This window comes from Canis lupus, chromosome 19 (assembly GCF_011100685.1).
Source record: "Canis lupus familiaris isolate Mischka breed German Shepherd chromosome 19, alternate assembly UU_Cfam_GSD_1.0, whole genome shotgun sequence".
NCBI lineage: Eukaryota > Metazoa > Chordata > Mammalia > Carnivora > Canidae > Canis > Canis lupus.
In genome coordinates, this window is record NC_049240.1 from 31,328,474 (window position 1) to 31,345,916 (window position 17,443).

At 41.5% G+C, this 17,443-nt stretch overlaps 1 pseudogene; it reads right to left on the reverse strand.

The window, feature by feature from the left end:
- Positions 1 to 1,781: 1,781 nt before the first annotated feature.
- LOC119864388 lies at positions 1,782 to 2,101 on the reverse strand (annotated as a pseudogene).
- Between the last annotated feature and the right edge of the window lie 15,342 nt (positions 2,102 to 17,443).

Below are 17,443 nucleotides of genomic sequence, written 5' to 3' on the forward strand. Positions count from 1 at the left end.
GAGCACCCCAATTCCCAGGCGTTTGGAGCTCGTACCCCAAGTCCGCCCCCGGATACCTTAAGATCTGAGGACCAAAAAAAAAAAAAAAAAAAATCTGAAGACCAGCATCCAGCCCTGAGGAGCAGGGCTGACCTGGGGTGAGTGACGTGAGTAAGACAGAAAATGTAAGAAGGCACTTCTGGCTCAGTTTGTTTGCTGGGCACTTGTGTGATCCTAGGAGTAAGCACCTCCTTAATTGTATGCTGTAGGCACCCTACTCACCTCACCCTAAACCCAGACCCGCTCAGAAGTCAGAGGATGCTGCAAAACCACGTGCATCCTCTTTCGTACCGAATTGCAAATAGGTTAGTTTGGAGCGACTCTCACTGAGGCGACTTTCACTGAGTTTTCCACCCTGTCCCAGGGATGGAACCGGTGGAGAGGGCCGGTTAGACTGCAGGCAGCGCCCAGACGAGGCAAGTGTCAAGGCAAAGGGGAAAGGGGCCGAGACATAAGGCCTTAGCACCGACTGAGAAAGGAGCAGACGGATGGTGCCAGGATTAGCTCAGAGGAACTGACCTTCATAGAGAGCTGAACCTGCGCTGGCTCTGCCGGGATAGTAGCCACAGCAGAGCCGGGTTCATATCCTGATTGTGACAAGTGTGCCATCTATGGCCCAGATACACCGCTTACCAACACCCCCGACACACACACGCACCCAGATGTCATTACTAGGATACCCACTCACTGGTTTCTTAGTCTAAGAGCCTCGTGGGAAGGCTGTGAACCCAAGGAGATAACCTTCACACGGCAGTGAGGCCAGTGAGCACCGACCCCCCGGACCAAGTTACCAGCGGGCAAGCACATCCTGGGAACTGCTCAGAGGCAGGAAGACAGATCGTGGGTCTGGGGAAGGGCAGGTGGACGGGGTTTCCCAAAGCAGGCCAGGCTCACCCTTGAGGCTCTGCAAGGCAGCTTTATACGATAAACAGACAAACCACTTGTCCTTTTAATGATTGTGCCCATTTTATCGCACATTAGCCGAACTAGAACCATCTGTCACAGCTGTGATTTATGTCTTAGGATAAGGCCGTGTAAAAGCAAGTTGGTAAAAACAGTAATGGTAGAGTAAGTTCTAAGTAACATACCGATGTGACAACATTGTGGCCTGTTAATACAGTGAGCGACAAATTGTCCTGATGCGCCTGGGACTTTCCTGGTTTTAGCACTGTGTTCCATGTCCCAGGAACCCTCTCAGTCCCAGGAAAACCAGGACAATTGATGACCTGTAAGTGCCTGAGGGTTGGGATATGCTGATTTCAGGCATTAGTGTCAGGCCTGGGCCAACTCCTGGTCCAACACCCACTGGCAGCCGGACTTCCTGGCGCTTTCGTAAGACCATAGAAGTTGTGGTAAGGTGCAAACGGGAAAACCTAAATGAAGGCCCTGGTGGGGTCCGTGAACATGGTGGGTACTTAATCAGTTCAATATTCATTCAACCAATTTTTTTTACAATAAAAAATTTGACACTTTTATGCAGGAACCATCAAAGTTTTAGTGTTTAATATTTAACAGCACAACTGACCAAAGTCCAAAATGTGAAGTTACCATGTTCAAGAAACTGGGTGGGGAGGTTGGGGGGGGAGAGGAATCACTCTACAAACTACGTAATATGTGATAAGAAAGACACACACTTTGTAACAGAAAATATGTCTACACATACTAGTTGCTTCAGAAAGCCATTCACTCTTCTCTTGGCTTGTAAAAACGGTGTTCCAGATTTCAGTGTAAATTAGCAACCTTCAACTCATCGGTGTGGCAGGTATCTTGTTTTTACCTTCTAGTTCTTCCACCCCAGCCTGTGTCATGAGGTCTGCAATGTTTTTCTCCAGGTCGTCAATGTGACCACTCATGTCATCAATTCTTCCAATGATCTGGTTGGCCATGGTCTGAAATTTATCTAGCATCTGTTGCAGGAAATGTCTGTGCCACTGAGGTGTGATCCTGCATGGTCTTAGGGTCAGACTCAGCCATGTCCCCAGTTTCCTTCATTCAACAAACACTTGAACACCAACTGCACGCCGTGCAGCATGCTGGGTCACCCAACGCAGCAAAGAACAAGCTTATATTATCAGGAAGGCAGTTAACTCACAAAGGTGGTGACAGTAGAGAGGGGATGATATTGGAGTGCTCAGGGCAACATCTGGAGGAAGTAATACGTAACCTGAACCCTAAACAAGAAGCCTCAAGGCACAGGGGCTGGGGCCACCAAGTTCCCAGTAGAAGGAGGGCAGGCCCAGTTGTGAGAGGGAGTGCAGGTCACCCAAAGGAATGGAAGCAGCACAGCCAAAGACCATGCCATGGAAGCCATCAAAGGAGTTTGGATTCTTTGTTCTGGGCAATGGGAAGCCATTATGGTTTCAATACAGAGGAGCATGACCTCATTTTTGTCTATAGTTAGAAAATAAATTCACCCAACAAAGGCAACTGCCTGAGCTCAAGCCAGATGCTGACTTGGGTCAAGGGGTGTAGCTGCAAAAATGAGGAGGCACCTCAGAGACAGACCTGGCAGGACTTTAGATCAGACATGGGAGGGGAGAGAGAGGAATCACGGGCAAGTAAACAACTCACTGTGACCTGGGTCACGAGAAGCCATCGTTGGGGCATGTGTGGGGATGGGGGCTTTGGGAGACTTTAAGTCTGGCTTATGATAGGCTGAGTCTGAGCTGCTTGTGTAACATCCATGTGGAGCCAGGAGGGGATGCGGGCAGATATCTGGGTTGGAGATTGGGACTTGGGGTGGAGACGCATCAGCTCACAGATGGATTCTGGTATTAACTCATTTAACATTCACCACACCATGAGGCGGGCACTAGTCTCACCCCCATGTACAAGCCCAAGGCAGAAAGGCCAATGAACGGGGCTCCAGTAGGGTATATTTTTATCCTTTTATTTATAATTCAACAGTTGGCCTAATGTATTGTGCTCTTGACTATTCTAGGTTGAGTACTCGCCAAGCCTTTAGGCCTTGGCTAAGCGAGCATCTGCTGAGCTTGTGCTGTTGGCCAGGGCAGCAGTGTGAGAGGAGCCTAGGAGAACCCCTCCTTCTCTCCATCCCTCTCCGTGATCAATACCTCTTCTGAAAACAAACAAACAAACAAACAAACAAACAAACAAAAACTCTTCTGGCCAGATATTCCCATCATTAACCCAGCTCCCAACCTGAGGGTCCCTAAGGGATCAATGAGCACATGGAACTAGACAAACTACCTGCATGTCCAAATGTGTAAGACAGTCTTTAATCTACATTAAGAACCAGTGATATTATTCACAATAGCCAAGAAATGGAAACAAAACAAAAAATTCATCAGTGGATGAATGGCTAAAGAAAATGTGTCATATAGACAGTGGAATACCACCCATGAGAAAGAAGGAAATCCTGCCATTTGTGACAGCATGAATGGAACTTGAGGGCATTATGCTAAGTGACATAGGTCCGGCAGGGAAAGACACTGAATTGTATCACTTATACGTAAAGTCTAAAAAAGGCCAACTCAAGAAGAGAGTAGTAGAATGGTGGTTGCCAAGGGCTGGTGTTGGGAGAAATGGGGAGAGGTTGGCCAAAAAGCAAATTTATAGCTATGATATAAGGTGTGAGGATCTAATGTAAAACGTTTGTGATTCTTTCTTTTTTTTTTATTTTTATTATTTTATTTTTTTATGATAGTCACAGAGAGAGAGAGAGAGAAGCAGAGACACAGGCAGAGGGAGAAGCAGGCTCCATGCACCGGGAGCCTGATGTGGGATTCGATCCCGGGTCTCCAGGATCACGCCCTGGGCTGCAGGCGGCGCTAAACCGCTGTGCCACCGGGGCTGCCCCATGCTGTGGTTTCTTTCTGAGGAGACTTTGCTCAGAGCCAGAGGTTTGAAATGGGCAAGCTTCTCCCATGGGAATTCTGGACAGAAAAAGTGAGACTATGCTCTGAGGGAACTGTGACCTAATGAGCCAAGACTAGCAGTGCTGAGGGAAGTGGGTGAGAGGAGAGCAGGGAATTCCCACTCCTGGCCCTGTGACCAAGGGCCAGTGCCTTTCCCTTTCTGGACCACTTTTCTGATCTAGGTACTGAGGAGCTAGGTCATCTTGAAATTCTACTTCCCACCCCAACATCCTAATTTTGTAGCTCGAGAGCATGAAACTAGCACTGATCTTTGCATGATGCACTTCGAGGCATGAAGGGTACCCCACGGACAGCTGGGGAGTGGCCACCAGGGCCCACGTGGACATGGGCAACCCCACTGTGGAGAGAAGGCTGCTCTGTGCTCCTCTGGGTCTCCCCTCCAGGATGGAACCTTGGAACTTAAGCCCAGTTGGGTAGCATGTCTACTTGGACAAATCACCCTAATCCCGCCACACTGCCCCCAAACCAACACTGAGCTCATTTTCTTGGGCCTTACTGACCTGAGCTCCCATTCGGCCCCTCCTTGCCTTTTCTTGGTGCTAAAAAAAAAAAAAAAAAAAAAAAAAAAGCCCTTTCTGGGTGGCATGCTGGGTTCATTTTTTTAAATATTTAATATTGTAAGAAAAAATAATGTGAAAAGATTTTTTTTGGAGTATAAACATACATTTTTTTTTAAATCTCCTACACTTAGAGAGCAATTATTCAGCTATAGTCTACTTTCCTGAATTTTCTCAGTCCTTTTTCTCAAATTTTAACAACTGACATATAGTATCTTCTCCCAAAGCTGTGATTGTTTTGGTAGCCCATTAACCATTCCTTTGGGGATCCACAGCCTTCTCAGTGTCCTGCCCTCTCCAACCCTGAAGGCCAGTCCGTGCCCCCTGCCTGTAGTGTGAACATCAGGGAGTAGCCGGAGCTTTTCTGCTGGCACCAGGAGTCCACACTTCTGCTCATCCTCTCCATTCAGAGCTCCCCAGATCTTGCCAACGAGTCCTTTTGTTTAGTGTTTTGGTTGCTTAATGCCAGATCTCTTTGAGAGCTTCCAGCATTCCTGCCTCACCCTGCCCATCAGAGTAGAGCCGAGGAACACCTCCTTGGTTTCCAAGGCCCAATGCTACCTGTCTTCTGGGTGAAAGGGAGAGGAGGGGAGCGGGAAAGAGACTGTTCTCAAAAACCTCACCGAGCTCCTGTGGTGTGTGGGACTCTGGCCAGTATCAGTGTTCTTCACTAGGACGGTATGATGGGGGACACCTACTACTCTCTGCCAGACGCTGCACAGCATACAATGTACCATCCCATTCCAGACAAAGTAACTGAGGTGCAAGTGTGTTAAGTAATTTATTCAAGGTCCCCTGGCATCGAGTAGTAGAGCTGTGTTTTGACCACACTGCTCCTGGGAACAACGGCTGGGCCTTCCAGGATATGCTGCGAATGACCAATGAGGTCTTTAAACTTTGGAAATGCCTCTACTGAGGATCCCTGGGTGGCTCAGCGGTTTAGCGCCTGCCTTTGGCCCAGGGTGCAATCCTGGAGTCCTGGGATCGAGTCCCACGTCAGGCTCCCAGCATGGAGCCTGCTTCTCCCTCCTCCTGTGTCTCTGCCTCTCTCTCTCTAGGTCTATCATAAATAAATAAATCTTAAAAAAAGAAAAAAAGGAAATGCCTCTACTCCCAAATTTGTACCATACATAGTAAAATGGACACTAAAAACTGGTGTTGCTTCTGTTCATGGCTTCCAACAGCAGCTCTGATCTAAACCATTGCCTTGAGGACAGAAAACGGGCAGCATGTAGGTATTACACTTCCAATAAACTGAAAACAGCTCATAAGAACATAAATGTTTCACAAAAGCTTTATTTGTGGTCACATCTATGGTTCTCATGTCAGTATACAAACAACTCAGTTCAATGCAGTGCTTCTAAAACAAGTCATATAAAACTGTGGAACACAACAAATAGTGCACTTGATATAAAAATAAATTACACTCTAAGAGCTACTGCAAAGCTTTACACATATAAAAAGTAAACACAAATAGTTAGTGAGGTCCTTTGAACTATGAGAAAAGAACATTTACTCATGAAAATAAAAAGATCAAGGGAACTGTGCTAAAACAGCTCCCTGATAAAGAGAAATCCTGGGAAGTGACTGAATTATTGTCCCAAGCAATGTGATAAAGAGACTCCTGTATCCTATCTTAGAACTGGAAATAATTACTGCTCTGCCGACATGTTAACACAGGAAGAGTTCGGCTCAGGACAAATTTCTATAATCCAAACAAACTTCCTCATCCTGAAGGCTGATAGATAAGAAAAGCTTCCAGCTGTCTTCTGATCATTGTAAAATCAGAGTTCACATTTCTGACAGGAAAAAAGGACATAATATGGAAATGTACATTCTTCAATCTGAAGATTCCAGGCTTCTAAGCAACTGGAAGGCTGATGGCAAGATTGGTTAGAAACTGGGGAGGCCTCACAAAAGACTCTCAGAGCAGGAGACCCAGGACTGCACCCTATCCATGTGCAAATGAGGATGTCAACATCCAGACAGAGGCTACGGAAGAACCTATGGGAATACTCGCGTGACTCCGGGGAGCCATGCTGCCACGCCACCAAGTGTGGAACTGGAGTCAGCACCTGTTCTCGTAAATGAAACTTCAGTGGAGCACAGGCAGCCCATGCACATACCATCATCAGTGCTGCTTTTGTGCTACAGCCGCACAGCTGAGTGCTGAAGTATTAACTACCTCTGCTCCTCACAGAGAAACTTTGCTCATTTCTGCTCTAGATGAGAACACAAGAACTTTGCTTCTCAAGACCCTTACTTATAGAAAAATATGGAAGATTTTTCTCTATGTAAGTGACTGCCAAATAATTCTGTTCTAGCAAAGTTTCTGAATTTGAATTTCCTCTGAGTTTTCATTCTGAGGCTTATATAAGAGAAGACAGGGGCACCAGTTTCAGCCAGAATTGGGAAGCATTAGAGAACCAGCAGTCAAGATGCAAGGAACAACCCAGGGCTTTCATCCTTAATTGTCCACAAATCATCTGTGATTGTGCAAAAGCAGATACAGGTGCAAACAGTAGGCTGTAAGAAATATTTTTAAATAGAATTTTTCTTAAAACAATATAAACATTTTAGGAAAGCTGTTAAAGGTATGTCTAAATTTATCAAGACCAAAGGAATCTAATCATTCCTTTGTTCAGCAGTGTTTCTTGAAGGGCAGGCATGAAAGAACCATGAGCCCTTCCAGTGTATACAAAGGTGATACTACTGACAATACTAAGAAATAGGATCTCATTTATTATTTTACAAGTTCAGAAGAGTTGAGGGCAGAAAGCTGAAACCTAATAATCTTACTTTAAACCTCCATGCCAACTCTCCCTTTCCCTACCAGTGCTGTCAAATGGCCTGATTTCAGGTTCCTCTCCTCTGCTCTCCCAAGGCCTGCCACAGATGCCTACTGCATGACACTGTACTAAGCGTTCCTGGGACGGAGCACTCAGTAAGCCAGGAGACGGGCAGCAGCAACAATCCACTCCTTGCAAGTCCCCACAGACCCATGAGATGTGGCAAAACAACAAAAGAAGCCCTGCCACTCTCTCAGCGCTAGCCTCAAATCTGCTCCCAGTCACAAGTTCCATCATCGCTGACCCTAATGAGTTACTACAGTCAAATCTGGTACTGGAAAATATGGGAAGAAAGTAACCACAAACTAGCTAAGCCTGTGGCTAACAGCCTTCTGTTATTTGTTGCCAATCCCGGTCAGTTATCTCAGCTATAAATCACCTCCAAATACTTTGAAACAGAAGAATGCTCACAGCTTCCTAGCTGGAGCCCTCAAATAAGCTATTGTTCTTCCTCTCTTTGCAAACGTTCTCATTACTTCTGACTTAAACGTTGCCAATATTTCTTTTTAGCTACACTTACTAAGGTGCCTGGGAACCTCATTCTAGATAGAAAAAAAACTTCCTGCCCAACTAGCTGTCATTTTGAACAGCCAGTAGGGCTATTTCATCTCATCTGTGGGTCAGAGCTTTAGTGAGTTTATCAGATGATTCGGATGTGCAGGTAGGTTTTAACCTTTGTAGGGGAGGACTATGCCCTGAAGACCCCCCAGGGTAGGGCCAACAGAACTGTCCCTCTTCCCACTTCAAGGTAATCAACCTGCCCTCTTTTCCAATATTATCTCAAATCTCACCCTGCTCACATTCTTTACGGATTCATATATATTTTTTTTTCTTTTTTTCTCTCATCACAGAGACAGACTTTTCCTTTTCCCTTCCCTCTCAGACACATTCAGATTTCCTGAGCCCCGCAGCCCCGCCATTCTCTCCCCTCTCCCCTCAGAAAAGCAGGAACAAGACCAGTGTTACAGCAACTCTGGGGAAGGCACCAGCAGCAGTAGTGACAGGGAAGTTATACTTGACAGGTATCTGAACTGTCAGGGCTAATTCATCATTAAAGTATTAATCTCCATATTTACCACTTTGTGTCAGGCCAAAAGACAAAATTTCCCCCTTTTAGACTGAGATTTAAGTAAATTTTAAGAAAGTACTTATCAATATGCTAACTAGTAAGAATAATAGGTACCCACATAGAGGCTATGGAGTATTTTCAACAACTTATTCTTAAATTTTAAAAAGTTTAAAATAAGGATGGTGCTACCTCCTAAACAGGATAGGACGTTTAGGTCTTCCAAGCTAGCAGTAATGCCTTAGCTGCTTTGTGGTTAGATGCACAACTTTAACCTTTCAATACATCCAGCATTGTCAGCACACTGAAAATTTGATGTCCAGTCAGTCCAGCGTGCTTCGAGTCAGGCCCCTGGTCAAGTGTAGGTATCACTTACAGCTTCAAGAAAATTTGTTTTACAATTAAGAATTGGCAAACGCTCTGCCAGTGAAATTCACAAGCTCAGCATAATGGCTAAGGAGAGGCAGCCAGCAAGAAGTGCCAACTTTCTTTCCTTTAGCGAAGTTGTTCTGTGCAAAAGTGGTTTCCAAACTCTACAGCTCCCTGGGAAACAGGGATTAAAATTCCTGAGCTTTCCAATCAGACACTAGTGTGTGTGTTTGCCTGAGCAAATGATTATGCTATAGGGAACCCAGGACAGTCCAAACCATGATGTTTTAAAGATCACAAAGCTGGATGTTCTCTTGTGCTGAGCAATATAAATTAACACTCAATCATATACATAATACAGGGCAGAAAACTAAACATAGTTTAGTTAGGAGGTATAGTTTGACATCAATCCTTGATCACTGGGATTAACAACGATGCCTACATGGTCTCCACCTCATTCTCATTTCCAGTAGCAATTGTAGTTTACCTTCTGCATTCTGAAGTTTTAAAGCTAAAATAAGAATGTTTTTCTGGATATCAGGATTGCAAGTGGTTTTTTTTACACTCTTCATTTTCTATATGCAAATGTGCTACTTTAACATCCAGAATTTTTTTTTTGTACCAGAAGTGATAAGGAACTTCTAGAGACTTTTTAAAATTAGCACAAAATGCCTAACATAGGTAAGATACCAGGTTCTTACAGTATGCTAAGTACAGTTTCAGATGTGGTAGGTGTTCAAGAAACAAACCCCCCACCTCCGATTCCCTCTTTCTCTCCTGGTATTTTCATTTTGTTTTGTTTCCTTTATTTTACAAGTTCTAAACTTATTCAGCTCATATTGAAAGGAAACGGAGCCTATATCCAAACTGGTGCCAGTGTGGAGAAGTCATTGCTTGCCTCTGTCTGGTCTGAAAAGTTACAGAGTATGTGTGTGGTGCATGTGAGGGCTTCCTATGGGGAAGCAGGGCTGAAAAAAATAGGATACAAGATAGGTGCAATTGATTTCTCTATATGCTTTTCAAGGCTTAGCTTACCTTGATGTCAACTTAGGAGTATTAAGATAGCCAGTAGTAAGAAGTCAAGAGTATGAGACACTTGAAAATCTTCTGTATTCTAAACTTCTCTTTAGTACTGTAATAATTGTAAACAATTAGGCCTCAACCTACCTATGTGATGTCCTCATTAACTTCCTAAACTTCTGATTTCCAAGTATTGCATGGATAAGGGCAACTTCTCTAACAAGTGTTCAGATCAAGCACACTCACCCTAAGGCTATTACTGACTACCAGAGACAGCCTGCTTATGGGTGGTTATGAATAATTATAACCACTAGATGGAGACAAGAGTTTGAAGGAAACCACATGGAAATAATTCCATGCCAGGAATTTACAACTTCAATACAATTACAGAAAGTAAAAGACCAGATACCCTCATTTGGGCAAATATATAGTGTAATTAAACCCTTCCAGTTGGACGGAAAATGTTTTTCATTGAGTTGAAGTCAAATCTAGGTGAGGTTTTTTACTCATAAGGACAAGCTCCTGAATCTGACAAATTCCAGCAGAAATGGATTCAGCAAGGACAGCTGCAGAGTGCTGGGCATTCCAGTTATAGGTGAGAAGGAGCCAATCCCTCAGAGCTCAGTTGTCAGTAAACACTTCTGCTTTAAGACAGTTTCTCCTGCCAAAGTTGGAACAGAGCTGAAAAAAAAAAAAAGGAGGGATTATTATTCCGTGAAACCACTGGGGTGGGAGCACCATGTGTTTCTCTACCAGTGCTACATGGAGCAGATTGAAAGCAAGTCACTGACCTAAATGACTATGTTGCAACACCTAATTTAGCAATGATATATTTACAGAAGGGAATTTTCTAAGTAACTGATGCATATGTCACCTTGAAATCTAAAGATACCAATTTCCCCTACTTCCCTGAATAAAACATACCAAACACTTAATCATTTCTTAATGATTCAGGCTTATTATTATGAATAGCAAGAACAGTACTGTGCAGAGCATGACAGCAAACTTGCTCAAGAAATACCAAGGTTAAGTGGGTACATATTTCTGTACTTTACATAGACAGTGCCAAGATGGCTGTGGGAGTTCCCACACCAGTTCATCTGCTCTGTCAGAGTTAATGTGAAAAATAAAACAATGTGGGCTTTGCATGAGCACCTGAAAGTCTCTGCCATAGCTGAAGAGCATGAACTGAGACAAGGACGTCATGTCATCTTCCTTGGTTTCATTAAAACTTAACAGTCAAAATATATACTACAAAGGATATAGTTTAACATGTTGAAAATACTAACAAGCTTGACTGTTGAAACAGCAGTCATGTGTACCAGCCCCCTCCATTTCTACTATACAGAGATAAAACACTTTCAATATTTTTTTCCTAGCATTTTCCTTCACTTTTCTGTATCTCTGGTTCTCTAAGTACAGTCCCTGGAATTTGTTATAAGTGCAAATTCTTAGGCACTTTACAGGAGGCCCAGTTTGTTTTAATGATTTATTTATTTACTTTAGAAAGAAAAAGAGAGCATGAGTGGAGAGGGCAGAGGGAGAGGGAGAGAGAATCTCAAGCAGACTGCACTGGGCACTGAGTGTGGAGCCCAACACAGGCCTTGGTCTTATGACTCTGAAATCACAACCTAAGCTGAAACCAAGAGTCAGGATGCTCAACCAACTACACCATCCAGGCTCTCCTAAGCTGTTTTAATAAGCCCTCCAGGTGATTGTGATACACGACTAGCAAAAGTCCAAGTGGCCTGTTTCTACAACTTCTTGCCATGGACTACCATTCTTAGAGCCCACTCATCAGTCCCCCAATCTTTCCTTCCTACCTTTTCAATACAGCTAAACAAACAATTTTCATCATATTAATATTTAGGGTTTGTTGTAACTATGTAAATATTTTCACAACTGATATAAGTGTATTACATTTTTTCTTATATAATTTGTTCCTCCTGGACTGAAGAACTGCTTCATTTTTTTGTTGAGACTGTTTGTTTCATTTTCTGTACTTATTTCTAATTTGTACTTAAGTTTGCAGATAGAACCATGGATCTTTCCAAGTACATTCAGTTATGTCATGTAATTTTTTAAAAACTGGGGTAGGCCATGTGTTTGTGTTTTTTCTTGGCAATATATCCTTTCCTGGAACTTTATATTCCCCTCTTCAAATCTGTACAGAATTGTTCCTAAACAACAAGGCAGCTGCTGCCTCAGGACTTTCTTCCACCTTTCTCCTGGTCAGTTCCTGCACCTGTTTCCTGGGTCCTGTGTCTTCCTCCTTCTTGGATGATCACCTGTGTCTCTGACTCTCTCTCTGTGTCTCTCATCGTGAATAAATAAATAAAATCTTAAAAAAACTAGGGGAAAAATAATTTTACTCCGGAATTCTGAAGGCATTGCTCTATTATCTTCTTTCTTTCAGTGAAGTCTGTCATTCTGATTATCAATCCTTTCATGTATTCTTTTTATCCTCTCTCTCTGAAGACTTACACTCTCTCTTTCTGAAATTTCATGATGGTCCTTAGTGTTGTCTACTTTCCTTGCTGTGTACTCAGGCCCATTTAATCTAAAAACTCAAGTACTTCTGGCACCTGGGTGGCTCAGTGGGTTAAGCATCTGACTTGGGCATAGGTCATGATCTCAGTGGGGTCCTGGGCTCTCTGCTCAGCAGAGAGTCTGCTTCTTCCTCTTCCTCTGCCCTTCCCCCTGATCATTCTCTCTTTCACTCAAATAAATAAAGTCTTAAAAGGAAATACTGAAGTACTTCTGTTCTGAGAAATCTAAATTCCTTTAACAATTTTTTATTTACTCTGTTCTTTCTAGATCTCTGATGATTGATATATTGGACTACCTGGACCAATCCTCCAATGATCTCTTCTATCTCAGTTTTCATCTTTTTGTTCTACTTTTTGAGAGATTTCCTCAATCTTCCACCCATTCTTTGGGTTTTATTTTTAACATGGTTAATAATTTCTAAGAACACTGCATTTTCTGTTTCCTTTCTTTTACATTTCCTGTTAGTGTTGCATAGTTGCAGCATCTCCTCTCATGAAATTATCATTTTGTGAAGTTTTTGATGCTCATGTTCCCTTCTTTTCTCCCTATTTCTTTTTCAGTTTACCTATTTCAGTATTTCCTCAAACATCTGAAAATCTTTGGCTCTCTTCACACTTATGTGGGAAGCACTTATTCATACTTCAAAGTGAAGGACAGACTAGAATGCCATTTGGAAACTGTATATATGGGCAAAATTCACTAACTAATGGGCTTGTGGTAGTTGCAGGACCTAGCAAAGTTGTATCCAGACTTTATAGGAACAGAAAATTAGATTAGAAATGTGTTGTTTTAAGATGCTAAATATATTACATAGCAAACTATTGTAACGTAATTACGTTTACACGATTCATGTGTACTGCTATTTATGTAGTTGACTATTAATGGAATTTTGGAAAGTTTTCAGCTTGGACTATTATGAATATACCTGCTGTAAACATTCTTCTACATGTCCTCTGATAGACAATTATTTGTATTTCTACTTGGTATGTATATAATAAAATCACGGAGTCACTGGGTATGTTCAACTTTAGGAGATACTGCCAAACCTATTTCCAGCATGGCTATTCCAATTTATAGAGTTCCAGTTGCCCCATCTTTACCAACACTTGATACTATGTGTCTTTTCCACTTCAGCCATTCTGGGAGTATACAGTGGTCACCACATGGTGGTTTGAATTTGTATTCCTCAATGACTAGTTAAATTGCACATTGTTTCATATGCTTACTGACCATCTGGATGTCTTCTTGTGAACTGCCTTTCCACGTTGTTTTTTTTTAAGATTTTATTTATTTATTCATGAGAGATGCAGAGAGAGAGACAGAAACATAGGCAGAGGGAGAAGCAGGCTCCTCGCGGGGAACCTGATGTGGGACTTGATTCCAGGACCCCAGGATCATGACCTGAGCCAAAGGCAGACACTCAACCATTGAGCAACCCAGGTGCCACCCCTGCCTTTTCGAGTCTTACCAATTTTTCTATTTAGCTGTCTTTTTCTTACAGATTTATAAGAGCTCTTTATATATTCTAGATATGAGTCCTTTATCAAAGAAAGAGAGAGAGGGAAGAAGTGCAAGTATTTTCTCTCACTCTCTGGTTTCCTTTTTTGAGATCTTGAGATTATTTCTTTTGATGAACAGAAGTTCTTGACAGAAGCCAAGTTATATATATATTTTTTTCTTTTTTTTTATTCTCCTGTGATGGAAGCTTTTTGTGACCTGTTTAAAAAAATCTTTCCTGATCTCCAGGATGTTTGCTTATATTTTCTTCTAAAAGCTTTGTTATTTGAAGTTTCACATTTAGATCTGCAACCCATCTAGAATGGATTTTTGTGTATGGTCCGAGGTTAGGTCAAGATTAATCTTTTCCCACATGGATATTTATTTAATTTGTTTAGCTGATGGGGAGCACAGGTGCCTCAGCGGTTTAGCGCCACCTTCAGTCCAGGGCCTGATCCTGGAGACCTGGGATCGGGTCCCGCATCAGGCTCCCTGCATGGAGCCTGCTTCTCCCTCTCCTTGTGTCTCTGCCTCTCTCTGTGTGTCTCTCATGAATAAATAAATAATCTTAAAAACATTTTTTTGTTCAGCTGATTTACTGAAAGGCTATCTATTCAAAAGCACTCCATCATCCTTTTCTTCACAAATCAAGTAGCTATATTTGTGTGAGTTTGTTTCTAGACCCTATTCTGTTCCACTGATTCTTTTATTTTTTTTTTTGTTTTATTTTGAGGTATGATTGACATTTAACATTTTATTAATTTCAGGTACACTACCTGTCCTCTTTGATCTCATTAATTCCTCTATGACTATTTTGTTTCGGAAAGGAATGTAGATGATCTCTTCTTTCATCAATAATTTTTAATTTACAAGTCCTAAGAACTCATATTTCATTGTGTAAACTCAATTACAAAGTATTATCACCTGGTCCTCTGCACATAATCTCTTTTTTTACAGTGGCAATTACTAGGAATATAAATGGTTAGAAAAATAACCTACATGGTGCTATTTGACAACTACATGTGAGTTCCCTATGGCAAGTCCCACGCCTGTTTTGTTCACTACTATCTTCAGTGCTGCCAAACCAGTAAAATCAATGCTTGGTACATTACGGACATTCAATAAACGTTTGCTGAGTAAGTGATTATATTACTTTGAAGACTGTGGAGATGGGAACTTTAAAATGAAACTATCAGTTTCTTTCGAGTTAATCAGCTTTAATAACTTTTCCAACTAATTAGGAAATTTCTTCTCTAACTAGGAAAGCATCTACGTCAACTGACCTATACTCTCAACACCTGGAGGATGTGAGAAACAGACATCACCAGGAAGAAGTCTGAGGTGATAATGAAGGCAACTGTACATCTTTTGTAAAACAGGCACAGTTTTGGTCCTAACAATGAAGAGTTGAAGAAATACATGCCAAACAAAAGGTCTTTTGAGTTTTTGAGTCCAGCTTCTTTTGTGGCAAGCAATATGTTGAAATGAACTCGTAACAGGTGTTGGTAAAAGGTGTCTCAGAGCCCTCATCTTGGGAATCTCCTACTTCACTCTTATCTATGATTCTTCACCTTATTATGGATGGACAACATAACATAAAGCATGAAAGGAAAGGCATAAAAGCATGAAAGGAAAGGCATAAATGAATTTTAAAACAAATAAAAATTTTAAAGATAAGCCTGTTAAAAAGTTAACATTTATGAAGACTTGATTTAAAAGGGCTACTTTATAATTTTGTAGAAAATTGTTACTGACAGGAAAACAAAAAAAAACACTATTCTAAATAATAGAGAAAAATTTTATCCAGTTTCAGTTAAATTCAGTTAAAGAAGAACTGACATTACTGCTGTAAGTATATTTTCTTCTGAACAGATGCCTTAGAACTGCAATGGAGAAAGAATTTCCTCACCTGGTCACAGCATCCACCAAGAATGGTCCTGGGGGAGAAATCAGCGAGACTACTTCTCTGTTACCATGTTCCTCCTTCTCTGCCAAGCACAGTCCTTCCAGTCCATTGGAAAGGACACCACTCTGCTGAGGGAGACAGATACCATGTCTGAACAGAAGTGATAACATAGGCCTGAGCATCAGCAGTTCAGCTCCAAGTCATCTTCCCTAATGATTACGGTAGTAAGTAAGAGGATTTTGATGGTCATGGCTATTTTGGTTTGTTTTTCACCATACTTCACCTCAGGTTTTTAGTTTTGTTTTTGTCAGCATCCTTAAGCCTTTACAAACAGGAAAGGTAAATCACTAGTTTGAAGACATTAAGTTCAGATAACAAGGCTTTGAGAATGACCTCACATTTTTAAGGAAAAACAAAGAGCCTGGTAATCCTTTAGTTAGGCCTTACTCTGAAAGGGTAACCAAAATAAAAATTGTAAATATCATTAACTTACTGGTACAATCCACCGTGGTGTGATCATGGATGTTGAAGATACCTAAAATAAATTTTATATATGTGTTTACTTTTAGGGAAGACTTCTTTTCATAACCATTCTCATAATGTTTTCTTCTACTATGGAATGCATCATAGAGGGAGACAGTTATCAATGGCTCCCCCTGCGCTGACATGCACTTTGAATCCAAGATCCTTTTCTACAACACAGATGCCATACTCACCACTTAAGAAACTATCATAATTCTGAGAATCTCTCTCTCTTTTTTTTAAAGATTTTATTTTTTATTCATGAGAGACACAGACAGAGAGAGAGGCAGATATATAGGCAGAGGGAGAAGCAGGCTCCATGCAGGGAGCCCGATGTGGGACTCAATCTCAGGACTCCAGGATCAGGCCCTGGGACGAAGGCAGGTGCTAAACCACTGAGCCACCCAGAGATCCCGAGAATCTCTTTAATTTAAAAATGTTCTACTCTAAGAATGCTCCTACTATTTTCAGTTCCTTACTAATAGGACTCCTCTACCTTCCAACCCCAGCATCCAGTTTAACATTTTAGCCTTCTTGGTAGCATCTTGAAAGTGGACTGTGACTAATCCAAATGAACAGCACAAAGAAAGTACAGAGGAAAAAAAAATCTGTTTAGATCATTCTCTAATTTCATGCATGCATATAAAAACACTCACATTGTTCCTGATACATAGGGGCTTTATTACATTCTTTTTAATGTTTAATTTTCTAGATTTTACTTCTATGTATAGAATTATATGCCAAAGAACTCCTCCTATTTTATAGAAACTTAGACTAGTCTGTCCTTAGACTCATGGTTTCAGATTCTGATAAAAAATTTACATAAGTCCATGTCTCATTAATAAGTTAGGAAAGCACCAGAAGAATAAAAATACAACATGACTTTCCCACCAATATTAAGAAAATGCACTTTTACCATAGGAAATATGAGACAGAAAGAGAGAGAAAGAATATGTGGTAAAGGTAAATAAAAAATGTTTTGGCAGAAATAAGTCCTATAATAACCATAATTAGAGTAAATATAAATGAATTAAACTCAATCAGAGGAGATCCTCAAAGAAGATTTAAAAAACAAGATCCAGCAAACTGTTGTTCACAAAAGGTCCACTTATAGCCAACAGATACAAAAAGGCTGGAAATAAAAGGACAGGAAATTATATACCAGGCAA